The following is a 25,175-nucleotide window of genomic DNA, read 5'->3' on the forward strand; positions in this document are numbered from 1 at the left end:
AAAAGAGAGAGTTTGACTTCTTCTTTGCCAATATGAATACCTTTTATTTCTTTTTGTTGTCTGATTGCTGTTGCTAGGACTTCTAGTACTATGTTGAACAACAGTGGTGAGAGTGGGCACCCTTGACGTGTTCCTGATCTTAAGGGAAAGGCTCTCAGCTTTTCCCCATTGAGGATGATATTCGCTGTGGGTTTTTCATAGATGGATTTTATGAGCTTGAGGAATGTTCCCTCTATCCCTATACTCTGGAGAGTTTTAATCAGGAAAGGATGTTGTATTTTGTCAAATGCTTTTTCTGCATCAATTGAGAGGACCATATAGTTCTTCTCCCTCCTCTTATTAATGTGTTCTATCACATTGATTGATTTGTGAATGTTGAACCACCCTTGCATCTCGGGGATAAATCCCACTTGGTCGTGGTGGATGATCCTTTTAATGTATTGTTGGATCCTATTAGCTAGGATTTTGTTGAGGATTTTGGAATCCATATTCATCAGGGATATCTGTCTGAAGTTCTTCTTTTTGATGGGGTCTTTGCCTGGTTTGGGGATTAAGGTAATGTTGGCCTCATAGAATGAGTTTGGAAGTTTTCCTTCTGTTTCTATTTTTTGAAACAGCTTCAGTAGAGTAGGTATTATTTCTTCTTTGAATGTTTGATAGAATTCCCCAGGGAATCCATCAGACCCTGGACTCTTGTTTTTTGGAAGGTTTTTGATCATTGCTTCAATCTCGTTACTGGTTATTGGCCTATTCAGGTTGTCAATTTCTTCCTGTTTCAGTCTTGGCAGCTTATAGGTTTCCAGGAAGGCCTCCATTTCATCCAGATTGCTCAGTTTATTGGCATATAGTTGTTGATAATAATTTCTAATAATTGTTTCTATTTCCTTGGTGTTAGTGGTGATCTCTCCCCTTTCATTCATAATTTTATTAATTAATCCTTTCTCTCTTCTTTTGGATAAGTCTGGCCAGTGGTTTATCAATCTTATTAATTCTTTCAAAGAACCAACTTCTAGTTTCATTGATCTGATCTACTGTGTTTCTGGTTTCTAATTCATTGATTTCTGCTCTAATTTTAATTATTTCTCTTCTAATGCATGGCTTAGGTGTCATTTGTTGCTTTTTCTCTAGTTCTTTAAGGTGTAGAGTTAGTTGGTGAATTCGGGATTTTTCTATTTTTTTGAGTGAGGCTTGGATGGCTATGTATTTCCCCCTTAGGAACGCCTTTGCAGTATCCCATAGGTTTTGGACCGATGTGTTTTCGTTCTCATTGATTTCCATGAATTGTTTAAGTTCTTCTTTGATTTCTTGGTTGACCGAAACATTCTTGAGCAGAGTGGTCTTTAGCTTCCAAGTGTTTGAATTTCTGCCAAATTTTTTCTTGTGATTGAGTTCCAGTTTTAGAGCATTGTGGTCTGAGAATATGCAGGGCATAATCTCAATTTTTTGGTATCGGTTGAGACCTGATTTGTGACCCAGTATATGGTCTATTCTGGAGAAAGTTCCATGTGCGCTCGAGAAGAATGGGTATTCTGTTGTTTTAGGGTGGAATGTTCTGTAAATATCTATGAGGTCCATCCGGTCCAATGTATCATTCAAAGCTCTTGTTTCCTTGTTGATTTTCTGCTTAGATGATCTGTCCATTGCTGAGAGTGGAGTATTGAGGTCTCCTACAATTAACGTATTGTTATCAATATGACTCTTTATTTTGGTTAACAGTTGGCTTATGTATATGGCTGCTCCCATGTTGGGGGCATAGATATTTACAATTGTTAGATCTTCTTGTTGGATAGACCCTTTAAGAATGATATAGTGTCCTTCTGTGTCCTTCTGTGTCTCTTATAAAATCTAATCTGTCTGATATAAGAATTGCTACCCCAGCTTTCTTTTGAGGTCCGCTGGCATGGAAGATAGATCTCCATCCCTTCACTTTCAGTCTGGATGTATCTTTAGGTTCAAAATGAGTCTCTTGTAGACAGCATATGGATGGGTCCTGTCTTTTTATCCAATCTGCAACCCTGTGCCATTTTATGGGAGCGTTTAGGCCATTCACGTTGAGAGTGATTATTAAAAGATATGAATTAATTGTCATCATGTTGCCTGTGAAGACGTTGTTTTTATAGATTGTCCCTGTAAATTTCTGTTGTAGATCACTCTTGGGGTCTTTCTCCTTTTATAGAATCCCCCTCAATATTTCTTGCAGGGCTGGCTTAGTGGTCACATATTCTTTCAACTTCTGCCGGTCGTGGAAGCTCTGCATCTCTCCATCCATTCTAAATGAAAGCCTTGCCGGATAAAGTATTCTTGGCTGCATGCTCTTCTCATTTAGTACCCTGAATATGTCTTGCCAGGCCTTTCTGGCTTGCCAGGTCTCTGTGGATAGGTCTGACGTTATTCTGATGTTCCTCCCTCTGTACGTAAGGAATCTCTTCCCCCTAACTGCCCTTAAGATGGTTTCCTTGGTTCTAAGATTTGCAAGTTTTACTATTACATGCCGGGGTGTTGGCCTGTTTTGCTTGATCTTAGGAGGGGTCCTCTCTGCCTCTAGGACTCGAATGTTTGTTTCATTCCCCAGATTAGGGAAGTTCTCAGCTACAATTTGCCCAAATACATCTTCTAGCCCTCTCTTTCTCTCCACTCCCTCCAGGATTCCAATGATTCTGACATTGGAACGCCTCATGGTGTCACTTATTTCTCTGATTCTATTTTCATGGATTCTGAGTTGTTTTTCCCTGGCCTCCTCTTTTCCCTTTTTATCTATTATACTGTCTTCCAGATCGCTTATTCTCTCTTCTGTCTCAGTTACCCTAGCTGTTAGATTATCTAGATTGGATTGGATCTCATTGATAGCATTTTTAAGTTCTGCCAATTCACCTTTTATTTCTGCCCTTAGAGACTCTATGTTGCCATTAATTGATTTCTCCATTCTAGCCATTGTCTTCACAATTGCTAGCCTGAATTCCATCTCCAACATCTTGGTTATATCTGCATCCATTTGTAAATCTGCAGCATAAGTCATAATCTCTGAGTCTTTTCTGTTTTGGGGGCTCCTCCTCCTAGTCATTCTGTTGATGGGTGTTTGAGGGAATGTATAGAGTCCAAATTATTGACCAGAACCCAAGCAAGATGCACCTGTTTTCTTGGGACCTTAGGGTTGCTGGCCTCTTGTTTTCCCAGCCTGTCTTCTGCGGGAGGGGCCTGCTGCACTGTTACTCAGGCAACCCTGTTTGGGCGGAGTTGCCCTGCGCCCCTGTGGCAGGGGATGGGCTCAGTGGGAATCAGTCTTTGGGGCTTTTGTTCTCTGGCCCCTTTCCCTGGCGGCTTTCCGCGTCTCTTCCGCGAGTCAGAGCAGAAGAGACCGTTTCCAACCCTCTGCCTCAGAGCAGAGAGACCGCAGTTTGTTCTTCAGTGAGCTCTCCAGGCCACACTGTCTCCGTTTCTGTCCGTGCTGCTATAAACTGCAGCGTCCTGGGTTGTACGCCCCTCCGCAGCGCTCCCAGTCCTGCCTCCAGGTCGGGGCAAGTCTCTGCCCTTTGTGCTTCTAAAACCGCCAGCCGCTCCCAGTTCATGCGCACGCGCGCGACTCCGCCGCTTGGGGTTCCCACCCCGGGGGTTGCAGTTCACCGGCGGGACTCAGCGCACAGGGTTTCCGTTTCGGAGGCTGCAGTTCGCGTGTGCGCGACCGTCGCTCCGGTTTCTGTCGGGGGGCTGCGGTTCTCATGCGCGTGACCCCGCCGGTCTGGTTTTCCACCCCGGGGGCTGCCCTAAAGTTCTTTCCCGACGCTACCAGTCTGCGAGTCTGTGCCCCGTCCGCAACGCGCAAGGCTGTCACTCACCGGCGGTGTAGGATCCCCACGTCCAGGCACCCTCCCGCCGCCGTTTATCCTCCGATATCTGCCCGCAGAATCACGGCTCTCCATTTTGTACCTCAAAACCAACTGCCTGCGATATTCTGTTTGTAGAGATCCAGATCTTCTTACATCTCAGGCTGGTTTCGTGGGTGCTCAGAGTGGTCTGGTAGTTATCCAGCTCAATTCTGGGGACCAGTTGAAATAGGGTCCCCTACTCCTCCACCATCTTTCCCCCCTCCCTAGATATGGTATATTTCTATAATGGCTCAATGTTTGCATTCTGTGGTCAGTGTATACTCCACAAGAATGTGCCTTGGTGTGACCCACAGTCAGTCTGTTTCTGCCTTCTAAATGCCTAAAATTCAACTCTGTTCTTTATGGTATTGTCCCTTGTACCATGGAATTCTGAAAATCTGTCTGATATGAAAAACTAAAATAAAAGCAAAGAACAGGCTTAAGATATACATCCTAATTAGCTGAATGGAGCCCCTCCTTGTGTATCATTGTAAACATCATATTTGACCTGCTTTTAGAAAGGTCATACCTTGGCTCCTTTAAAACCCAAAAACAATCTATATTTAAGCAGCAGATTTATAAATGTGACATATTCACTCACTAAGCTTTTTTTTTAGTATCTGCTTGGTACCAGGAATGGTGTCAGACTCTTAGGGTACAGAGTAAATGAAATTGTGTTTGCCTCAAGGAATTCACAATGCCACGGAGATTCAGGCAACAACAGTCCAAGGTGATAGGTGCTGTAATACAAGTAGTAGGCACAGGATAGGGTGGGAACTGCCAGGAAGTACACCTGACCTCCAAGATGCTCTCCAGGGAAGGGATTCTGGGGGAGGTGATGGAGTTTTGAAATACTAGCAGGAGTTAGCCAGGTAACAGGAAGGGAGTGGGAAGTCAGACAGAGTATGTCCACAGAGTAGGGTAGTGCAAAGGTGTGGTCTCCCCAGGAAGACGTGTGCCACTGAGACTATGTAGCTGGTGTCTCCAGGGCAAGGGTGTGGGGAGATTCAAGGCAAGCAGGCCGACAAGATACTGAGTGAGAAACAAGATTTTAATGGGTTAAAAAAAAAAAAAGAAAGAAATAAAAAGAAAAAGAAAAACCCCAGGTACATTGTGAACTAGAGGCCAAGTTTACGTTCCAGAAAAATCTTTTCTTCCTTAACTCTGGCCCGTCATCTTTTCAAGAACTGGGTCCTTGTTTTACCAGCTATGAACATAGCTCCCGAAGATGTGACTTTTTAAATTAGATTCTGCAGAATAATAAACACCAATTAAAAGCAGAACCCAGATCAAATAGAACAGTTGAGTATAACATATCTTAATTTTCAGAGATATAATCAATGTTGTCACTACCAGATACCTATTATTTCATTAGGTTGGTAAACTTCTTTTTTTTTTTTTATTATGTTATGTTAATCACCATACATTACATCATTAGTTTTTGTTGTAGTGTTCCATGATTCATTATTTGCGTATAACACCCAGTGCTCCATGTAGTAAGTGCCCTCTTAATACCCATCACCAGGTTAACCCATCCCCCCACGCCCCTCCCCTCCAGAACCCTCAGTTTGTTTCTCAGAGTCCATAGTCTCTCATGGTTTTCCTCCCCCTCTGATTCCCCCCTTCATTTTTCATTCCTGCTATCTTCTTCTACTTTTTTATTTTTAAACATATAATGTATTATTTGTTTCAGGGGTACAGGTCTGTGATTCAACAGTCTTACACAATTCACAGTGCTCACCATAGCACATACCTTTCCCAGTGTCTATCACCCAGCCACCCCATCCCTCCCACACCCCACCAACCAGCAACCCTCAGTTTGTTTCCTGAGATTAAGAATTCCTCATATCAGTGAGGTCATATGATACATGTCTTTCTCTGATTGACTTATTTCGCTCAGCATAATACCCTCGAGTTCTATCCACATCATTGCAAATGGCAAGATTTCATTCCTTTTGATGGCTGCATAATATTCCATTGTGTGTATATATATATATATATATATATATATATATATATACACCACCTCTTCTTTATCCATTCCTCTGTCGATGGACATCTTGACTCGTTCCACAGTTTGGCTACTGTGGACATTGCTGCTATAAACATCGGGGTGCATGTACCCCTTTGGATCCCTACATTTGTATCTTTGGGGTAAACACCCAGTAGTGCAATTGCTGGATCGTATGGTAGCTCTATTTTCAACTTTTTGAGGAACCTCCATACTGTTTTCCAGAGTGGCTGCATCAGCTTGCATTCCCACCAACAGTGTAGGAGGGTTCCCCATTCTCCGCATCCCCACCAACATCTGTCATTTCCTGACTTGTTAATTTTAGCCATTCTGACTGGTGTGAGGTGGTATCTCATTGAGGTTTTGATTTGGATTTCCCTGATGCCGAGCGATGTTGAGCACTTTCTCATGTGTCTGTTGGCCATTTGGATGTCTTCTTTGGAAAAATGTCTTCTTCCCATTTCTTGATTGGATCATTTGTTCTTTTGGTGTTTTCTTGAATAAGTTCTTTATAGATTTTGGATACTAGCCCTTTATCTGATATGTCATTTGCAAATATCTTCTCCCATTCTGTCGGTTGTCTTTTGGTTTTGTTGACTGTTTCCTTTGCTTTGCAAAAGCTTTTTATCTTGATGAAGTCCCAATAGTTCATTTTTGCCCTTGCTTCCCTTGCCTTTGGCGATGTTTCTAGGAAGAAGTTGCGTGGCTGAGGTCGAAGAGGTTGCTGTGTGTGTTCTCCTTTAGGATTTTGATGGACTCCTGTCTCACATTTAGGTCTTTCAACCATTTGGAGTCTATTTTTGTGTGGGGTGTAAGGAAATGGTCCAGTTTCATTCTTCTGCATGTGGCTGTCCAATTTTCCCAACACCATTTGTTGAAGAGACTGTCTTTTTTCCATTGGATATTCTTTCCTGCTTTGTCGAAGATTAGTTGACCATAGAGTTGAGGGTCCATTTCTGGGCTCTCTATTCTGTTCCATTGATCTATGTGTCTGTTTTTGTGCCAGTACCACACTGTCTTGATGATGACAGCTTTGTAATAGAGCTGGAAGTCCGGAATTGTGATGCCACCAGCTTTGCTTTTCCTTTTCAACATTCCTCTGGCTATTCAGAGTCTTTTCTGGTTCCATACAAATTTTAGGATTATTTGCTCCATTTCTTTGAAAAAAGTGGATGGTATTTTGATGGGGATTGCATTGAATGTGTAGATTGCTCTAGGTAGCATTGAGATCTTCACAATATTTGTTCTTCCAATCCATGAGCATGGAACGTTTTTCCATTTCTTTGTGTCTTCCTCAATTTCTTTCATGAGTATTTTATAGTTTTCTGAGTACAGATCCTTTGCCTCTTTGGTTAGATTTATTCCTAGGTATCTTATGGTTTTGGGTGCAATTGTAAATGGGATCGACTCCTTAATTTCTCTTTCTTCTGTCTTGTTGTTGGTGTATAGGAATGCCACTGATTTCTGTGCATTGATTTTATATCCTGCCACTTTACTGACTTCCTGTATGAGTTCTAGCAGTTTTGGGGTGGAGTCTTTTGGGTTTTCCACCTAAAGTATCATATCATCTGCAAAGAGTGAGAGTTTGACTTCTTCTTTGCTGATTTGGATGCCTTTGATTTCTTTTTGTTGTCTGATTGCTGTGGCTAGGACTTCTAATACTATGTTGAATAGCAATGGTGATAGTGGACATCCCTGCTGTATTCCTGACCTTAGGGGGAAAGCTCTCAGTTTTTCCCCATTGAGAATGATATTCGCTGTGGGTTTTTCATAGATGGCTTTTATGATATTGAAGTATGTACCCTCCATCCTATACTCTGAAGAGTTTTGATGAAGAAAGGATGCTGTACTTTGTCAAATGCTTTTTCTGCATCTATTGAGAGGATCACATGGTTCTTGTTCTTTCTTTTTAATGTATTGTATCACGTTGATTGATTTGCAGATGTTGAGCCAAACTTGCAGCCCAGGGATAAATCCCACTTGGTCGTGGTGAATAATCCTTTAAATGTACTGGTGGATGCTATTGGCTAGTATTTTGTGAAAATTTTTGCATATGTGTTCATCAAGGATATTGGTCTGTAATTCTCCTTTTTGATGGGGTCTTTGTCTGGTTTGGGAATCAAGGTAATGGTGGCCTCATAAAACAAGTTTGGAAGTTTTCCTTCCATTTCTATTTTTTGGAACAGTTTCAGAAGAATAGGTATTAATTCTTCTTTAAATGTTTGGTAGAATTCCCCTGGGAAGCTATCTGGCCCTGGGCTTTTGTTTGTTGGGAGATTTTTGATGACTGCTTCAATTTCCTTAGTGGTTATAGGTCTGTTCAGGTTTTCTATTTCTTGGTTCAGTTTGGTAGTTGATATATCTCTAGGAATGCATCCATTTCTTCCAGATTATCTAATTTGCTGGCATAGAGTTGCTCATAATATGTTCTTATAATTGTTTGTATTTCTTTGGTGTTGGTTGTGATCTCTCCTCTTTCATTCATGATTTTGTTGATTTGGGTCATTTCTCTTTTCTTTTTGATAAGTCTGGCCAGGGGTTTATCAATCTTATTAATTCTTTCAAAGAACCAGCTCCTAGTTTTGTTGATCTGTTCTACTGTTCTTTGGGTTTCTATTTCATTGATTCTGCTCTGCTCTTTATTATTTCTCTTCTCCTGCTGGGTTTAGGCTTTATTTGCTGTTCTTTCTCCAGCTCCTTTAGGTGTAGGGTTAGGTTGTGTATTTGAGACCTTTCTTGTTTCTTGAGAAAGGCTTGTATTGCTATATACTTTCCTCTTAGGACTGCCTTTGCTGCATCCCAAAGATTTTGAACAGTTGTGTTTTCATTTTCATTTGTTTCCATGAATTTTTTAAATTCTTCTTTAATTTCCTGGTTGACCCATTTGTTCTTTAGTAGGATGCTCTTTAGCCTCCATGTATTTGAGTTCTTTCTGACTTTCCTCTTGTGATTGAGTTTTAGTTTCAAAGCATTGTGGTCTGAAAATATGCAGGGAATGATCCCAATCTTTTGGTACCAGTTGAGACCTGATTTGTGACCTAGGATGTCATCTATTCTGGAGAATGTTCCATGGGCACTAGAGAAGAATGTGTATTCTGTTGCTTTGGGATGGAATGTTCTGAATATATCTGTGAAGTCCATTTGGTTCAGTGTGTCATTTAAAGTCTTTATTTCCTTGTTGATCTTTTGTTTAGATGATCTGTCCATTTCAGTTAATGGGGTTTAAAGTCCACCACTATTATTGTATTATTGTCAATGTGTTTCTTTGCTTTTGTTATTAATTGGCTCATATAATTGGCTGCCCGCATATTAGGGGCATAGATATTTATAATTGTTAGATCTTCTTGTTGGATAGACCCTTTAAGTATGATATAGTGTCCTTCCTCATCTCTTATTATAGTCTTTGGTTTAAAATCTAATTTGTCTTATATAAGGATTGCCATCCCAGTTTTCTTTTGGTGTCCATTAGCATGGTAAATGATTTTCCACCCCCTCACTTTCAATCTGGAGGTGTCTTTGGGTCTAAAATGAGTCTCTTGCAGACAGCATATTGATGGGTCTTTTTTTATCCAATCTGATACCCTATGTCTTTTATTGGGGAATTTAGCCCATTTACATTCAGGGTAACTATTGAAAGATATGAATTTAGTGCCATTGTATTGCCTGTAAGGTGACTGTTACTGTATATTATCTGTGTTCCTTTCTGGTCTATGTTACTTTTAGGCTCTCTCTTTGCTTAGAGCACCCCTTTCAATATTTCTTGTAGGGCTGGTTTTGTGTCTGCAAATTCCTTTAGTTTTTGTTTGTCCTGGAAGTTTTTTATCTCTCCTTCTTTTTCAATGACAGCCTAGCTGGATATAGTATTCTTGGCTGCATATTTTTCTCATTTAGTGCTCTGAAGATATCATGCCAGTCCTTTCTGGCCTGCCATATCTCTGTGGATAGGTCTGTTGCCAATCTAATGTTTCTACCATTGTAGGTTACAGATCTCTTTTCCCGAGCTGCCTTCAGGATTTTCTCTTTGTCTCTGAGACTCGTAAGTTTTACTATTAGATGTTGGGGTGTTGACCTATTTTTATTGATTTGAGGGGGGTTCTCTGTGTCTCCTGGATTTTGATGCCTGTTTCTTTCCTCAAATTAGGGAAGTTCTCTGCTATAATTTGCTCCAATATACCTTCTGCCCCACTCTCTCTTTCTTCTTCTTCTGGGATCCCAATTATTCTAATGTTGTTTTGTCTTATGGTATCACTTATCTCTCGAATTCTGCCAGTAGTTGTTTAACTCTCTTTTTCTCAGCTTCTTTATTTTCCATCATTTGGTCTTCTATATCACTGATTCTCTCTTCTGCCTCTTCTATCCTAGCAGCTAGAACGTCCATTTTGATTGCACCTCATTAATAGCCTTTTTGATTTCGACTTGGTTAGATTTTAGTTCTTTTATTTCTCCAAAAAGAGTTTCTCTAATAACTTCCATGCTTTTTTCAAGCCCAGCTAGTATCTTTAAAATCATCATTCTGAACTCTAGTTCCGACATCTTACTTGTGTCTGTATTGATTAGGTCCCTGGCAGTTGATACTGCCTCTTGTTCTTTTTTTTGAGGTGATTTTTTCTGTCTTGTCATTTTGTCCAGAGGAGAGTAGATGAATGAGAGAACAAAATGATAACAGGGTAACAATGACTCCAGAAAAATATACACTAAACAAATCAGAAGAGACCTGAAGCTGTTTGAAAAGAAAGGGAAAGAAAGAAAAAAGAAAAAAGAAGAAGAAGAAGAAAAAGATAAAAACAAACAAACAAACAAAAAACAGAATATGATCAAATATGATCAGGCTGGTGAATAGATTAGTGCCACACACTAGATTTTGGGCGTATTTTGGTGTGTTAGAAAAAAGTGCCTCTCAAAATTTTTAAAAAAAGAAAAACTTACATATGTACAAAAATAAGGGTAAGTACGATGAAGGGATGGAATATGATTGTAAAGATGAAAATTATAAAAGATTTTATAAAAGGAATTGATTAGGTAAGAAGTTGGTTGAAAAAAGAAAGAGGATTAAAAAAAAAAGGGAGAGAATATGATCAGGCAGGAGACTAGAACAAAGCCATACACTAGAGATTTAGGGTATATTTTGGTCTGTTAGAAGAAACTGTATCCCAAAACTTTAAAGAGAGAACAACTTATATATGTATACCAAAAATAAGGTTAACTACAATGAAGGGATAGAATATGACTCTAAAAATGAAAAATAAAAATGTTTTTTAAAAAAGGGATTGATAAGCTGTTGGTTGAAAAAGGGAAAAAGAAAAATTCAAAAAAAAAAAGAAAGAAAAAGAGAGTTAAAAAAAATTAACTTTGAAAGACTAAAGAATCATGGGAAAAAAGCCATGAATTCTATGTGCAGTATTCCCTTAGCGCTGGAGTTCTGCCGTTCTCATTGATCGGTAAACTTGGTCTTGGCTGGCTGTTTTTGCTGATCTTCTGGGGGAGGGGCCTTTGCTGTGGTTTTCAGATGTCTTTGCCGGAGGCAAAATTGCCCTGCCCTTGCCAGGCCCAGATTAAGTAATCTGCTTGGTTTTGCTCTGGGGAGCTTTTGTTGCCTGCAAGCTTTCCGTACATCTTTGGAGGACAAGAGTGAAATGGCGGCCTCCCAATCTCCACCCCAGAGGAGCTGAGAACTCAGACCCCACTCCTCAGTGAGCTCCCAGAGAAAAGCAGTCAATCACTCCCATCTCCTCAGTCTCCGGCCACACTCCGTGCTCACCGGCCTGTGACCGAGCATTTCTATCTCTGGCACACTACCCCACACCCAGCAGATCCCTGTGGTGCGCTTCCGCGTCACTCCTCCTGGGGGAGGAAGGGGAGTCTCTCCAGATCTGCGGCTTGTTGGGTCCCTGCTGGAAGAGCAGTGGCCCAACTGTGCTGCAGATCATGGTTTATGGCAACCCGAGCTGAGAGCCCACTCCTTGGCTCCGTCTCTGCAGCCGGCTTCCCTGCTCTGATACCTGGGAGCTCTGCTGCACTCAGGCACCCCCCGTCTTCTGTGACCCCGAGGGTCCTGAGACCATAGTGTCCCAGCGAGGGTTCCACCCCCCACTTAGCCACTGAGCGACGTACCCTCAGCGGAGCAGACTTCTAAAAGTTCCAATTTTGTGCTCTGCTGCTCTATCACTTGCCAGTAGCGGCTGATGGAGGCCCCCTTCCCCGCCTTCTATCTTCCCGAATATCCCCTTGGATTCACTTCTCTGCATGCATATCCTACCTTCCATGAGCTTTGAGCTGGTCTGCCGACCTGCCACAGGACTGAGACAAGCCTGCACAATCAGGCCTTTGTACTCACGGAGAAATCACAGGGCGCCTCAGAGCCTAAACCTGACACATTTTAAAGTGGGCTTTTCACCTCTGGGGACCCTGGTGAGAATGAAGTGTGAGCATGCCTGTGCATGCATGTGAGTATGCATGTGTGTGAGTGTGTTTTTCTGTTCAGAGAGTTGCTGCTATTCTTTTCTTCGATCTCCTGTTGAATTCATTGGTGTTCAGAATGGTTTGATCTCTACCTAGCTGAATTCCTGGGACCAGATGAAATTTAGGTCTCTACTCCTCCGCCATCTTGCTCCTCCCCCCTTGGTTGGTAAATTTTAAGGATCGGCAGGTTTTTAAAACTCTTGGCAATGTAATGCTAAGAGATGGTGGTCTTCAGGGACTCAAAGACAAGCCCTAGAATGGAGGTTCATCTTGGTTTCTGACCCTCATTGGTGCTATTAGATGGAAGAAAAGGAAGCTACCTTTCTGGCATGACCTCCATGAGGGACTGCATGTCCAGGCGGGGGATGGAGAATCTAGTTTGGATCTAGGCTGGAGGCTTGGCTTGGGGTTGAGTGGAGACCTCTGGAGCTGAAGGGTGGAATCCCAGCTCCTCTACTTACTCCTCAAGAGTCCTTCTCTGTGTCTCTGTCTCCCATCTGTAAAATATGGATACTTACCAGAGTCTACCACTTGGGGCTATGTGAGAATTAAATATGCTAGAACGTGTTCAACACTTAGATCCATGCCTGTGGGGTGAGGGTATGAAGGAAAGAATACGGTCCAGGAGGCAGGGGCCCACATGACCTATTGGTGATCCACTAACACTGAACTGTGGCTCTCTACACAGAGCCAGGGACCTGTCCTTGGTGTTTGAGTTTTTGGATGTTACTCTGCTGAGCCCCATGCCATGAACAAAGCAAAACTTTGCCTCTGGGAAAATTGCATCTTTGCCATGCCTGGAAGAGTGCTCTGTGCCACCCTGTTCGCCGTTGGCTTTGGATTTTCTTCTTCAGGCCAAATGCATTTGCACTGTTCTCTAAGTCTGACTGAGGCTTGAGGGGATTCCATGTAATCCCTGGACTGGTTTCCTCTGGTTCAAAACACACCCTCACACACATGCACACTCACATGCATGCACACGCATGCTCGCACTTCATTCTCACCAGGGTCCCCGGGGTGAAAAGCCCACTTTAAAATGTGTCAGGTTTAGGCTCTGAAGTGCCCTGAGATTTCTCTGTGAGTACAATGGCCTGATTGTGCAGGCTTGTCTCAGTCCTGTGGCAGGTCGGCAGGCAGCTCAAAGCTCATCTTAAACAACTGCCTCTGACCTTAAACCCAAACACCACGGCTGTACTCCTGGAACCAGGTCTGTTTTCCTAGCATATCTGGTTACAGCATTTTAAAAATGAGCAACCTCATTATCAATAGTGTTTCTGAGAACCCAGCATTCTTTTAGAAAATGTTAGCTCTCCAGGGCTGGCAAGAGCTGCAAAGTAGACACATTCTCTCGCCTGCCACCCCTCCCTCAGGTGACACCCAGCCAAACCCAACAGCCCAGCTTAGCAAAAATGAACACCAGGACTCCATTTTCACTAAGGAGATGGGGTCCTGAGTGTCAAAGGGAGGAAGTGGGGTCTCCTTTCCCAGAAGTCTTAAAGAATAGGAGAGACTTTACTTGTGCTGAGTCAGCATCATATTACAGTTGAGAACATTGGGTTAGAACCTGGGTTTTATTTCCCAGCTATAGCATGTAGTATTGTGTAATATCCCACAAAGCATTGTAATTTTCCAAGCCTCCATTCTTCACCTGGGAAATAGTGATTATTGTGAGGACCAAATGACATAATGTAGGTAAAAGTGCCTTCCAAATTAGAAAGTCTTCAACATGTAAAATTACCCTATTTCTCTTAATACGATCTTTCCTTGTTTCATACATACATGTGTATGCATGTGAACACATGGAGCTTTCTTATCCCCTTCAGCTAGGTCACACATTCTTAAGAGTTTTGAAGGACAAAAATTAATTTGAAATAAGTTTAATATAAAAACACTGCTCTTGACACGATGCAGGGCAGAGAGTAGGCATCAAATAAATGTATGAAGAAATGATTAAATTATGCTGTTCATCATCTCCTATTTAAGAACATAGGGATCTATGCAGTGAGTTCTTTTTAAATTCTAAATCTATCTATCAATCTATCTATCTATCTATCTATCTATCTATCTATCTATCTATCTATCCTCTATCATCTATCATCATCTATCTATGTATTTATCTATGTATCTATCTATCATCTATCATGTCTGTCTATTGTGTGTGTGTGTTTCTTTAGCTTCAAAATATTGGTATCTCCTTCCAGAAGACCAGCTCCCAAGGGTTTCTTATGTTTGAGGGAGCTTAGCGGCTTGCATTGAGCATGGAATCTTCACTCAGAGATATCATTCAAAAGTCCTGCCCTTTGCTAGCTGTGACTTTAGTCATGTTACTTAATCTCTCTGAGCTTCAGATATGACGTCAGTAAATTGGGTCAATGTCTACCTCACCAAGTTTTGGTGAGGATGGAATGAGATAGTATATGCAAAGCATCTATTGTCATGCCTGGTCCTTATTACCTATTCAATCCAAGTCTGACATTCTACCAACATGGTGAATGGGGAAGGAGGAGGGAAGGGAGTGGCAGACATGTGATAGGGATGATGCATGCAACAGGAGTCCAAGGGTGAGAGGGAATGCACTTTGAAGGTCTTTCTAAGAATAGAGCCAAGTCCTATGCTGACACAAGCCTAAGGGTAAAAAGAGGATGAAATAAGAGTTTTACGACTGGGACGCCTGGGTGGCTCAGTCGGTTAAGCGTCTGCCTTCGGCTCAGGTCGTGATCCCAGGGTCCTGGGATCGAGTCCCGCATCGGGCTCCCTGCTCCGCGGGGAGCCTGCTTCTCCCTCTGCCTCTGTCTCTCTCTCTCTCTCTGTCTCTCATGAATAAATAAATAAAATCTTTAAAAAAAAAAAAAAAAAAAAAAAAAAGAGTTTTACGACTGAGTATATACTCCCACTCCAAGGAAAAAGCCATGGTCACTCAAGACTGACCTCTCAGGAGATCCACTCGAGAGATATCAATGGGCTTGTCCAAGGAAACAGTTGAAGTTCTGACTCTAGGTAGGTGAAGAACTGAGATGAGAAATGGGGAATATGTCATGAACATCCTCTCTTTCTCCATTCTCTCCCGAGGTCTTACCACCCAGTCTCAAAGCTTTAGACATTGCCTATGTGCTGATGACTGCCAAATTTGTACTTCCACTCTGGACATGTCTCCCAAACTTGAGGCTTAAAAATTTAGTTGTCTACCTTATATTTCTCCTTGTATATCTATTTATAGATAAAAATACAGATATCAGCTTAAAAAGTACAAAACTCAGTTTCTGGTCTTCCTTCCTCTCTTTCTGAATAATTATCTCCTAATATCCCTTAGATCTCATGATTAGGCCCATGTATTATTGTGTAATTAAAAAAAGGCATTAATTGAGCAATATACATGAGGTTCCAGGGACTGTGTTCAGTCCCGAAAATGGAATAAAATAAAGGATGGTCCCTGCCCTCAAAATGCTCCCTAAGTAGTAGGGTTAGACAGTACATTGTCCTAAAAGTATTTTGTATTAAGTCTCCACATTGCTATATATGCTGTAGACAGAAAGGGCAGAGAGACATCCCCACAGAGTAATACAATTTTTTTTTTCAATTGGTTACTCTGGACCTATCTGAGAAGACTGCACATACCCACCCCATAGATGAACTTTGGCTGTGGGACTTGCATTTGGTAAATGGAATGTGAGCAGAATTGTTGCAGGCTATGTCTGAGCAGAAGCCTTCAAAGAAATCACCCAGTTGTGTTGCTCCTTTCCTTCTTTTGCAAGAATAATATGTTACAGGGAGGGGCTTCTCCTTCAGCCTGGATCTCAGAATGAAGAAGATCCGTGGTAAAGAGCTGCAGCCAGTGAGGAGGTCAGTGAGATATAAAACTTTGTTTTGTGTAAGCCACCAAGATTTTTGAGTAGTTTATTGCTACAGCATAAATAACTAAAGCTCACTAATAAAAATATTGGTACCAGAACTGGACTATAATAGAAAATCCACAATGTGTGCCATTGGCTTTCAGGTTAAGCATTCCCACAGCAAGGAAACTTCTGTTTTTTTTTTTTAATTTATTTTTTTAAAAATTCAATTTAATTAACATATACTGTATTATTAGTTTCAGAGGTAGAATTTAGTGATTCATCAGTTGCATACAACACCCAGTGCTCATTACTCAAGTGCCCCCCTTAATGTCCGTCACCCAATTACCCCATCCCCCCTCCACCTCCCCTCCAACAACCTTCAGTTTGTTCTCTATAGTTAAGAGTCTCTTATGGTTTGCCTCCCTCTCTGTTTTCATCTTATTTTAATTTTCTTTCCCTTCTATGTTCATCTGTTTTGTTTCTTAAAATTCTTGATGTCTCCCATTATTCAGTGGAGAGACATTTGGTAAACCTGTTGCTTGCAGTATCTTGGAAGGTGGATTATATACCTGTATAAGAGCTAAGTCTACATAAAAATCCATGTGACAAACCACCCAAGGCTCAAGGTACACAGAAGTAAGCATTTGGTTTTTATTCATGTACCTACAAGTTGTCTAGATTCAGCTGATCTAAAACTGGGTCTGGCTGAGCTTACTGCCAGTGGTATATTGAGCTTATCTACCTTATGTGCTTCTCCAAGTCCTTGGAGCAGTGGCTAACTGAAGCATGTGTTTCTTGGGATGAAAGGTAGGAGCAGGGAGATAGACCCTTCCCATGGAGTGGGTCAGAGAGGCAGTGGATATTTGCTAAATCATGATCTGATCTCCCATAGTATCTAATGAACTTGTGGCTTTAAGTGAGTAAGTGGGAAAGAGCACAGCAATTGTAGTAATGTGTGTTGTTTTATTTGTGGTCCAACAATAAGTAGATGCTTGCCTTGGGCAAGCCACAATTTCTCTAAGTCTCATTTAAAAACAGTGAAAAGCAAACCAGTAGTTTTTGCAAGGAATGGAAATTCTAGCTAGCTCAAATAAAGGTAGTGATCGGGTAATGGTGTTTCTCATCAGAAACATTTTGTGGAGTCCAAGGGAAACAACTCTAACTGGGACTTAGGACAGAGGAATCAGCATCCCAGGGGATCCTCTGTGCCCTCGAGATCTTCAGTTGATTGTTCGGCAATTAATTTGCCTTAGCTGAACCCCATGTGTCTGTTTCTGTTCTAGTAAACTTTAGTTACATGTGTGTTTGTGTATAGACACACATGTCTTGCAATCTTATACACACACAACACTCCCAAATCTTTTTTATGACATAGGAATAGAATTCATTTTGCTCCTTGGATATAAAAGGGGAGTGTTTGGCACACATTCCATTTGCCAAACTCTTTTTATATAAAGAGAGCTGTTCAACATGCAAGTCTTCAGTAGAATTAACTAAAAATATGATGTTTGGTGCAAGAATAGTTTTTCCTAAAAATTTGTCAAGTGGTGGCATTTCAAGTTTGGGTTGGTGTGAGGCAAAACAGAAATTGTTTTCAGCTGGAGATTAGGGGACCATGAATATACAAACCCTGAGAAATTACAGATTTTATACAGGAAGCTTTGGGTTTGGTGGTGGGGGGGGAGTTTAAATTAAGTTTGCCTAAATCTGATTAGCTCTATTCCAGATCCAGCTGACCAAGGTCCATATTCTGGGCCCTCTACTTCAGAGGGCCCCCTTCTGACTCTCCTCCAGCTGGGACCTTCCCTTTGGAGTAAGGAGTTTACAGAGTCAGTGATATGCACATCTGGGACACGTGTCCTTCATGGGATTCTGGAATCTCCTGTCCAAATGGTTTCAAGCTGGTTTCCTAGGCCTGCACAGGTCTCTTGCCTAAGACCCTCTGAAGAGTGGATCACCCCACTACTGTGTATACTTCCAGGCCAAAGGAGTAGCTAAGGAGATTTGGTAACAGGGATGTGGATATAAGTTGAGTGTCGGACTCTAAGATTACTACATTCATACATGTGAGCCCTCCTGGTGTTGGAAGGAGCCTGGGGTGGGAAGAGAAAGGGTGTAGACAGAAGCTTCCATTGGTACTCTTACCCCAGACTCTGCAAATCTGAGATGAAGGCTTATATCTGAAGGACAGGGAGGCCCCAGCTGACAAGTCACGTAATATAATTTGAGGAGCATTGCAAAACCCTGCCTATAACAAAGGGAGTGCTTTAGGCAAGCCTGCCCTGAGAATTAACCACAAACCTCCTTCCTAACTAGTATAGTAATGAGGCAGTAAGAAAAATCCAAAGCCCATTATGCATTATGATCTTGTAAGAAAAATATTCCTTATGCGGCCATCTGTAAAGTGAAATAGGCAAGACTGGGTTTTCACACAAGGCAGTAATTTCTCCATTTGGAATGCTAGCAATGTTCTCTCCTTGGAAAGTTTATAGAGCTTATATCCTGCTTGTATGCCTTTAATAAAGAAATGTTAAATATTTTAAAATAAACTTTCTTTAATAAGCTAGAAATACATATCCTCCAGGTCTTTTGCTTCTTTAAACATCCCAAGGGCTATAAAATCTCCTGGGTTGGACTGAGTGCCATGTCAGGGTGTGCCCACCTCACTTAGTTTTTGGTGTTCTCTCTGGTTTATGGGGCTGCAGCTGGGGCAGGGAGAAGATTCTGGGCATCACTGCTCATTTATTTGTGCCTGTCATCTATCTACATTCTTCCTGCTGCTTGACGGAGTGAACTGAATGCTTTCCAGCTTCTGTGCTTACTTTTCTTTGCCCAAAGAGGCTTAAACTCCCCATTATGTGTCCACCATCCACACAGGACTCTTCCTGTACAAAGCAGTGTTTAACGTCTCATCCCCACTATCCCTCATTATTCTCCAGGACTCTTCTCCTGACTGTAGAGAGGAAAGGGCACTGGGCTTGGAGCCAGATGGCCAAGGTTGCAAATCCAAGGCCCTTCATTGACTAACTGGGTAATGTTGGGCAAGTCAGTCAAAACACTCCTATTAGAAAGAAGCCAGACATTCATTTATTCCTTCAAAAAATACTTACCTGGGACTACTACGTGTTAGCAGGAGAGGCACCAGGAAAACAAAGATGAAACACCCAGTAAACGGAGAGTGAGCAATTTACCTTGCAACTTCTTAAAGAGATTAGTAACACCTACCTTGTCTTTCTCCCAGGTGAGTGGTGAGGGTCAAATGTGGGACTGTTCCAACTGGTCTGCAGATACAGGTGATCAATTGTGGTGGAATAGGAGAGTGCCAAAAAAAAAAATTATTTCAGAGTTCTGCACATAGTTGGTGTGCAAAAACTGCCTGAGCCAAGTAAATTTACCTTTCCAATATTTGTAACTGTTTATTTTTTTGTAATCTCACCCACAACTTCCTTTAAAAATATACATGGGAGTACAAGAAGGTTGAAGTGAAATATAATAAAGTTTGTTTTGATGATTTGAAAGTGGATTCCCCTGGGATATTTCAAAACCAGGCTCAGGACCTCAGTCTTGGAATAAGTGGATGGTCTTTCACATTCAGAGGGGAGGAAAACAGCGGGGGATCTCCAGTCTAACAACAGAGATCATTGTGCATGGATGGGGCAATGGGGTCAGGGCTTAAAATCAGAATAATCTGAATACAAATCATGACATAGAAAAAGGAAATTTTCCACCTCTACAAACTCTATGAGCTATTGATTGGAGTTACAGATAGGCTGTTCTCTCAGCAGAGATGTATTAAGACCATATGTGAAGATAAATATTCTGTTTGGAGCAAGATAGGAAAACAAAAAGCCAAGAGCTCATCAGTGGGATACCTCATGGACTGCTGTGTTTCCACCCACACTAAAGAATACTCAGAACCACAGGAGGTTTAGATCCTGTTCGCCCTTTCATTTGCTCATTTATTCAGCAAATATTTATTGAGTGCCTGCTGTGGGCTGGGAATTCAGAAGGAAGCAAAATCTGGCGTGGTCCTTGTTTTCATGTGTGTTAGTAAAGGACACTGACATTAGTCAAATAATCACACAAACTGTCTTTAGTTGTGGTGGTGATAGTTGCTGGGAAGGTGAAGCACAGGATACAGAAGGAGGCCATGCAGAAGAGATTTGACCTTGAGAGGGAAGACAGTAGACTCCGTTAAGGATGCAAGGCTTGACCTCTGTTCCCATTATCACATCTCTTTCTCTGTACCTTCTGCCCTTCCCTTCCATCTTTTAGGGACCCATGTGACTACATTGGGCCCATTTGGATAACCCAGGATAATCGTCCCATTTCAAGGTCCCTAACCGAATCACATCCACAAAGTCCTCTTTGATACATAAGGTAACATAGTCACAGGTTTGGGGGATTAGGATGTGGATGGACTAGCTTTGGGGAGTCATGATTCTGCACACAACACCAGAGCATCTGTATGTAAACCTGAGGAGGAATGGGAGAGTAAGTGATATATGAAAAGCTATTTTCAGCTTTAAGTGACTGGAGATCATAGCCTGACTGCATCAGGCTCAGTTGAAGAAAATTGTAGGGAAGGTAGGCTCTCAGCAGGAGCAGTGCTAAGTAAATGAGATGCAGAGCCCAGAACTTAATGCCTGAATGAAATGTTTATGGTGTATAAGGCTGGTCCACTCTAAAGGCAAATAAAACTCTTGATAATCCAAGGGATTTGCAAATTGATTTGAAAGTACATGGATTCTGGCACTATGCCTTGCCATGTATATAACAGAGCTGCCTGTGACAATCCTGGGGTGTTATTTCTCTAAATGCATCACCCCTGCCCTTGGAAGGAGTCTGGTTTCCTGCTCCTTTGAAGATTCCAAGTGTGTGCTGTTCATTAGCATCACAATCTACCCCTCACACATACCTGTTCTCAGAAGAATCTATGGTTTAATCATATTGTATATTTCCCTAGTAGGATTTTTCCAGTTCTAGCTTTCCTAGTTTGCTTTTATGGTAATATTTTTTGCCTTCCCTCCTCACCTTCTCAGGCATAAAACATGACTGCCCCCATTCAGCCCCCCACACCTGATGGAAAACTCAAGGGCCTTTAGGAGCAGAAATCAAGGGAGAGTAGAGAAGAGATTCCACACTGCACCTCCTGTGCCTGATAGGCTCAGTGGCAGCTGCTGTTGGCAGTGCTTTGCTGATGTTGACCCAAGGCTTCTTCCCTTTGCCACCTGTTTGCAGGGTATGAGGGAGAGACCCCTCAAATTCTCCTGACCTGCAAGGGGCAGATAATCACATCCTATTTCAGGAGAGATGATGTGTGAAAATGTATGCAAAACATTTATTACAGGCCTGGAATCCAATAAGCTTTTAATAAATGTTCACCAAGGGGCAGGATGATGATGATCATCACCATCATGATTCCTCAATTGATTTAACCCTCTTTTCTGGTTGGGTCCTTGAGCTTCAAAGAGGTGGGAGACACTTACAAAAAAACCTTCCTAATCCTTTTTCCTAACTTTGCTGTACTGATAAATAAAATTCTAGTAACTTACCCTGCCCCTTACTTATTGGCCTACACATAACATTTTTCTCAAATTTAGCTTCAGTTCTTTTTTACTCATGTCTTAGTTGGTTTCCATCAGCTATCATCTCTAAGTGACTGGCTGCTGAGTGACATTGCTTGTTGATTATGATCCTCTGGGGAGTAACTCTAGAGAGAGAATTCTATAGCTTCCAGTTCTTTAGATTGCATTCTTCCCAAAGCACTTCTTTCAAAACGTGAACTGTGAAACATGTTGAGCAGTTCTGGCTTAAATCATCGGGTTACACATTTCCCTTCTCCTCGTAAGTTGGACAGTTCAAAGTGGGTTGTGAAGATGACCTGCTAAATGTTCTGCTGCCCCCCAAATAACCAAGTTGATTAGAGACAGACCAGTGTCCCAGATTTTCCTGAAGACCCCTTCATGACCCTTCTGTTCTTTCATGCCTTGCCCCCAAGGAGCCCTTTCCCATCTCCCTCAGAGGGTCTAAATGCTTATTTACAAGACTCACAGAGGGAAGGAAGAAAAAGAACACCAAGATGATGGTTCATTGTTCAATGCAGCCCCTGACAACAGATCACCCTGGCTTCTTCTCTTTGCAGCCCATAAACTGCTCTGTAAAAATTAAAAAGTGTGAATTTACAGGGCCCAAGAAGAGTAGGAGGTAAAGACCCATCTCCAACCAATGGGTCAGGCATACTGATGAAGCAAGAATATGAGGCCTTGCCAATTTCTGTCCAATAAAATATCTTCCTTGCCTTCCCAGATCCTTGACCTTCTCTTTCCCACACAAAACTAAGTAGAGACACAAATGAAGGGGAAAGGTCAACAAAAAAAGCAGCAAAACAAAGCAAAATACCCAGTGTTCCCTGGCCTTGTAGGGAAATAGTTGGATCACAATGGCCTCCCTCCTGGGCCTTTTATTCCTCTGTGGATTCATGGCCATTCTGCCTGCTTAAGCACCTCCTGATTTTCCATTTCAGGAAAGCCTGGGTTGGTGACTAACAAAGATTGTTGCCAAAAGACTTCCCGCTAGAAATAGAAGCCTAAGGTCCTGTGGAAATAGGGGAGACTGAGTGATAGAAGAGACACAGGAAGAGGTTTGAGAGACATGGCTGGGCTCTGCCAGCTTTGTGATTGGCAGGCCACTTTAAATATCTTTAAGTCTCAGCTTCCTAATCCCTGAAAGGATGGCAGCAGGGCTGCAATGGATCTTGAGATTTCTTCATCTGATATCCTCTAGTTCTGAAGCAAGTCTGGGACCCAGGGCAGAAGGGGTAGCAGGAATTTGCAGGGTGAACAAATGGGACAATATGGGACTGAAGTTCTGAGACTTTGGCTTAACATTCTGTATCACCACCATTACCTGCATGTTGCCCATTTATCTAACTCTGGCCAAGATTACACTGACTTGTGTTCACATGGCTGGAATGCTTCCAATTCTCTGAGTTTGAGACAGAGAATGAGAGCAAGAGTGAGAGAGGAGGATGAGACTGAGGATGGATAAACCTAGGTTTGGTAAGAGGAATAACTCCTATGGAGGTACCAAATACTGGGACAGACAGAGTTATGATAACATTCCTTGGTTTGTCCTTTGACAATAAGAAGTATCTTTTCTGTAACTTAAGGATGCAACCAGTTACCCACCCCACACAAACTTCCCAAGGAGGCTATGAATTTGAATTACCCCCAATCACCTTGTGGCATGTTGTACACATGGAACTTAGTGGTGGAGGAAGTTCAGATGAGTTACTGTTTGGGTAGTGAGTTGCTGCAGAAGTATCTACCAAAACTTGAATTTGATAAAAACAGATATGCCATCCCCTTGACTAGAACCATTAGAACACAGAGAGGGCATCAGTTAAGCCATTGGATGGTCTCAGGCTAAAACTGAGGGCTAAATGTTCAACGTTTGTCCAGACCAAGATGTAGATGTAGAACAGGGATGGTTCCAAATGGACTTTTCAAGGAAAGAGAAGGTCAAGACAGCCTTCCAGAGATGCTGGGTACAGTGAGAGAAATACCTGAACTAGAAGACAGGCTCTAGTTTCCTCCATTGAACTAGATAATCTCTGAGGTTCAGAAAATAGAAGTAGTTTATTTAAAACCATGTAACTGGTTAATTGATGGGCTGAAAATCATACCCAAGTTCATTCACTCTTTTGCCAATAGGTATCATGTGTGTCTGTTCTGGGCTGGATGCTATGTGCTTCTGTCTCCCGACACCTGCACAGTTCTCTTCCCAATGGATCAAGATAACTTGATTCCTACTGAATGCACAAAATTGGCAAAACCGCACATTTCTTTCTTTGCCAAACCTTTTTTCTTTTTGTTAAAATAATGGGATAGAGAAAAAAAGCATAGATGATAGATGTTTTCCCTTTGGAATGAGAGTAGTGATCATGAGTTAGGGATGAGGTCTCTATAAGTATTCTATAAACACTTCCAAAGTAGCCTGAGATGCTTCACCTAGGCCCTTTTACCAACAAAGCAGTCTAGGGAGATTTGCAGGAAGTTGGAGTATGTCTCAGAGCCAAGAGGACATATTCAGAGGGGATGTGCAAGTCTGAGCCTTGGAGAAGTAACTCAGAAGAGCAAATCTTTGCTAATGCCCAGTAAGTCAAAGCTGTTCTATAAATAGTATTTATTGACTCTGTGGTGCAGTCTTGAGTTTCGTGGTTATATATATTTTTTTCTTGCTCAGTTTCTTCCTTGGTCATACATGACTTCTGCATCCAAAATGGGCTTTGGAGCTTCCAATATATACATCTGTGTGTATGTGTGTGTGAGTCTGTCAAAAGGAGGGTGTCCTAGCCTTGTTATTTAGGGTAGATGGGGCTTGATGAGGTCAGCGGGTTTTGGAGAGTTCAGGTCAAGACTCCCACTGGCAGAGAGCAGTCACATCCTCCAATCTTACGAGCCAAGTACACGCTCTCCTGAAAGTCACTGAGCTGAAGATAAACATGGAGCCTGTAATAGCTTTTTCACATGATGTCCTTTATTACATGTTCCACACCTTTAAATTCCTTTGCTTCACTCCTATATTCTTCTGGATCTTTCAGAACAAACGTTGAAGTAGGGGAAAAAAAACAAGCAAACTGCTCTCTCCCCTCCACTCTTCCCATCCTTTCTGAGTGAGTCATTTCAACTGGAATAATTAATCTTAATCAAGATGGTATGACAGTAGAACGAAGACATCCACAACAAAGCCCCTGGGTGCCAGATACTTGGTGAAGCAACCAACTCCTTCCTCTGGGCTGCAGTGGGGCAGCCTGGAACTATTTGGTTGTTTTAAAAATAGCATTTTGCAGAATTAGAGCTGCTCATATCTGCACGATGGGCAGCAGGTCAGGGGTTGTGAAATGCCTGTGCTCATCACCAAGTGTGAGCAGGCACTTTTAATAGTGTTGGCTGGAAGGTGATACAGGCCACTGGTCCCAAATAATCAACTCCACCTTCTCTGGGG

The sequence above is a fragment of the Phoca vitulina genome, unplaced genomic scaffold (genome assembly GCF_004348235.1).
Source record: "Phoca vitulina isolate PV1807 unplaced genomic scaffold, GSC_HSeal_1.0 scaffold1, whole genome shotgun sequence".
Lineage (NCBI taxonomy): Eukaryota > Metazoa > Chordata > Mammalia > Carnivora > Phocidae > Phoca > Phoca vitulina.